A 3,625-nucleotide genomic window follows, 5' to 3' on the forward strand; every position below is an offset into this window, starting at 1 on the left:
TATCTCAAAGAACACACTGCCACCTTAGGGATTAAGCTTACCATGTGGGCCAAGAGCATGGTGGATGCACCACACATGTGTACTTGGGGTTTTGGGGGCTAGAGAAGACACAAGAAACTAAAGCCAGTGTTAGTAGCTTGTGCCCGGGTTCAAATCTCAGTTTGTTTCATGGATTGGTTCCCTTTGAGCAGACTCAGAAATGAGATTATTGATCAGTGTGCAGGAAGTATATTAGAGAGCCTTTGAAGATCAAGTCCTCTGGGGAAAAAGGAAGCAGGATGGGAAGAGGGAGAAGTCAGTCTGTGCTGCCGTCACAGGAGGCTTTGGCAGACCCCAGGGGAAGCTCTGAAGCTGGGATAGCTGCTCTGAGTTGGCCTGAGTTGGAGTAAAGGGGCCAAGCCTTTTCATCTCTGCAGTGACCTGCCGTGGAGCGTTAGCTTGGAGGGCAGCTCATTTTGGACAAAGACAATTCCTTAAGAGGGCTGACAGCTGAGATTGTCAACCTACCACCCTCCTAGTAGCCAGGGAATAGTCCTTCCGTCCTGACTGAGGCAGTGTAGTGCAGCATTTGCAAAAGTGCCGCATGGAGCCGCGCCTCTCATTTGCTGCTTAAGTTTGGACAGCAGCCCTTCAGGACCCTGGGGCATCTTTTTCTGTGGGAAATGCACAGAGGAAGGTTAGTGGGACAAACCACAGCCCCTGCTGCTGCTACAGCTCATCTAGAGGCATAACTAACATACCCGTCAGTTGCCTCTTCCATCCATCCTAGATTCCTCTTCCCCACTGCCAGCACCTCAGATGATGTAGGTGGCTTATGTGGTGGGGTGGCCTAGACCTCCATTCCTAAGAATTTGAGCACCTAGTTACTGTGCACTTCTCAGGCGGTGGTTGCTGTGTTTGTCCATTTACTGTTCAAATAGGGCAAAGGAGTACTAAGAGACACCTAAATAGATCACGTAGGTGCCCAATGTTCCCCTGCCCCTATGCGAAGTCTCAACCCGATTCCTTCCTGGTGATGGAATACTCTTATCTGCTCCCCCGCTCCCTGATACCCCATCCCATTTATTGCTTGTAAAAAAAAAACTTAGCCATCTTAGAGTTTCCCCTGCCAGTGGCTAGCTATGCTCCTTCTGTACCAGGGATGGGCTCCTCATTATTACCTGGTTATTAGGTGATCCATCCTAGCTCTACTCTTAGGAAGAAGGAATGAAGCAGGGGCCAGGCATGGTGGCTCACGCCTGTAATCCCAACACTTTGGGAGGCTGAGGTGGGCAGATCACTTAAGGTCAGGAGTTCAAGGCCAGCTTGGTCAATATAGTGAAACCCCTGTCTCTACTAAAAATACAAAAATTAGTCGGGCATGGTGGTAGGCACCTGTAATCCCAGCTACTCAGCAGGCTGAGGCAGGAGAATCGCTTGAACCCAGGAGTTGGAGGTTGCTGTGAGCCAAGATCATGCCACTACACTGCACTCCTACCTGGGCAACAGAGCAAGACTCTGTCTCAAAAAAAAAAAAAAAAAAAAAAAAAAAGCAGGACAGGGCAGAGGGAAAAGTCAGGCTGCAATGCAGCCACAACGGGGCCTCAGTGGACCACAGGGTAAGCTCTAAACCTGGGATGGCCCTGCACTGACCAGTCACCAGATGCTGATTGATTTGGGAAGGTGAGATCTTGGACAAGGGGCTCTTTTCAGCCAGTAGCAATAGTGAGGGTGGGAGGTGTAAGTCCTTCAGCCCTGAAGGAAGATCTTGGCAGCACAGCACAGCACCCATGACAGTTTGTATCCTACAGTTCCACCAATCAGTGGGACCTTGGCATCTGCTCTAAAGACACTTTTCAGCCTGGGATGGAGGGAAGGCGAAGCGGGGGCCAGGCCTCAATGCGCTCCTGTCACAGAATCATATATGCTGATGGGCTCTATTCCCACAAACTCTCACCCTTACCCTGATGGTAGGAAGATGAAGGAAAAGGATACATTTTATGATAGAATTAAGTTGGTATCTATATAGACTTCACCAGACTGTTTGGAAGAGGAAAGGTGACCTGTCACAAGAAGCCACCTGCAGGAGACTTGAGGTGGGGAATAGCTCTACATACCAGTCTCTGCAACACAGGATTTATCTAATGAGAAATCTGCCCTGGCATTCATGCCTGTAATCCCAGCACTGGAAGGCCAAGGCAGGTGGATCACCTGAGCTCAGAAGTTTGAGACCAGCCTGGCAACATGGTGAAACCCCATTTCTACTAAAATTACAAAAATGAGCCAGGTGTGGTGACACAGGTTTCTGGTCCCAGCTAGTCAGGAGGCTGAAGTGGAAGGCTCACTTGAGCCTGGGATGTGGAGGTTGCAGTGAGCCAAGATTTCATCACTGTACTCCTGCCTGGGTGACAGAATACAGAATGAGACCCCATCTCAAAAACAACAACAACAAAAAGAATCTGCCCTGGCTTATTGTCTGTGTAGAGCCACAGAAACAACAGAATAAGCTGGGATGTAACCAGATTTACCATGGAAATCTTGGCTCAGTGCCTGACACCTAATAGGTGCTTAATAACTCTTCGTTGAATAGACGGGGCAAAGTGCTTAGCCTCTCAGTTTCATCAGACCAAGGATAACACCGGGACCTACCTCATTAGGTTTTCTCTTTCTTCTAGAATGTATTAATTTACTTACTCATTTTTATTTTTTAAGACAAGATCTTGCTCAGTCACCCAGGCTGGAGGGTAGTTGGCTTGATCATAGCTCACTGCAGCCTTGAATCCAGGCTCAAATAACCCTCCCACCTCAGCCTCCTGAGTAGCTAGGACTCCAGATGCAAACCACCACGCCCAGTTAATTTTTAAATTTTTTAATAGAGACAGGGTCTTGCTATGTTGCCCAGGTTGATCTCAAACTCCTAGGCTCAAGTGATCCTCCTGCCTCAGTCTCCTGAGTACCTGGGATTACAGGTGTGAGCCACCACACCCGGCCTAGAATTTATTTTTGATAATTTATGTTTTCCTAAAATTGTCCACTTCATCTGTTTTTTAAGTACAAGTTTCAAGAGGTTAGAGCCTGTGTTTCTTTGTTTTGCCTACTGTTGTGTCCCCAGTATCATTAAACAACAGAGCAGCTCCCTGCAAATACTTGTTGTATGAGTGGATGTGTGCGGGAGGAAAAATTATCTTGGAAAAAAGAAGGAAGCATTAATAGTGCCTCTCCTAATAGTGACTCATTTTTTTTTAGGCCACCCTGGGGCCTTTTCTTATTCAAAACATTCACGAAAAAAAGTGCAGTTCCAAAGCATTGGAGCTACTGATGTAACCATTTTTTAAAAATACCATTATTCGAAGCACAGCAGGGATTCTCTGATCTTCTAGGTATTCTGTGATCTCCTGTGATCTTCTGGCTGTGATCTTCCTCTGCAGACCACCTCACATCTTTGAGACACCCTCCTCTGTGCCTTCTTCCCCTCCCTGTTTCTTAGGTTCACCAAGAATGAATGAAGAGGGCAGGCATGGTGGCTCATGTCTGTAATCCCAGCACTTTGGGAGGCTGAGGCAGGTGGATCACGAGGTCAGGAGATCAAGGCCAGTCTGGCTAAGATGGTGAAACCTTATTTCTACTAAAAATACAAAAAAAAAAA

The sequence above is a fragment of the Saimiri boliviensis genome, chromosome 12 (genome assembly GCF_048565385.1).
Source record: "Saimiri boliviensis isolate mSaiBol1 chromosome 12, mSaiBol1.pri, whole genome shotgun sequence".
Lineage (NCBI taxonomy): Eukaryota > Metazoa > Chordata > Mammalia > Primates > Cebidae > Saimiri > Saimiri boliviensis.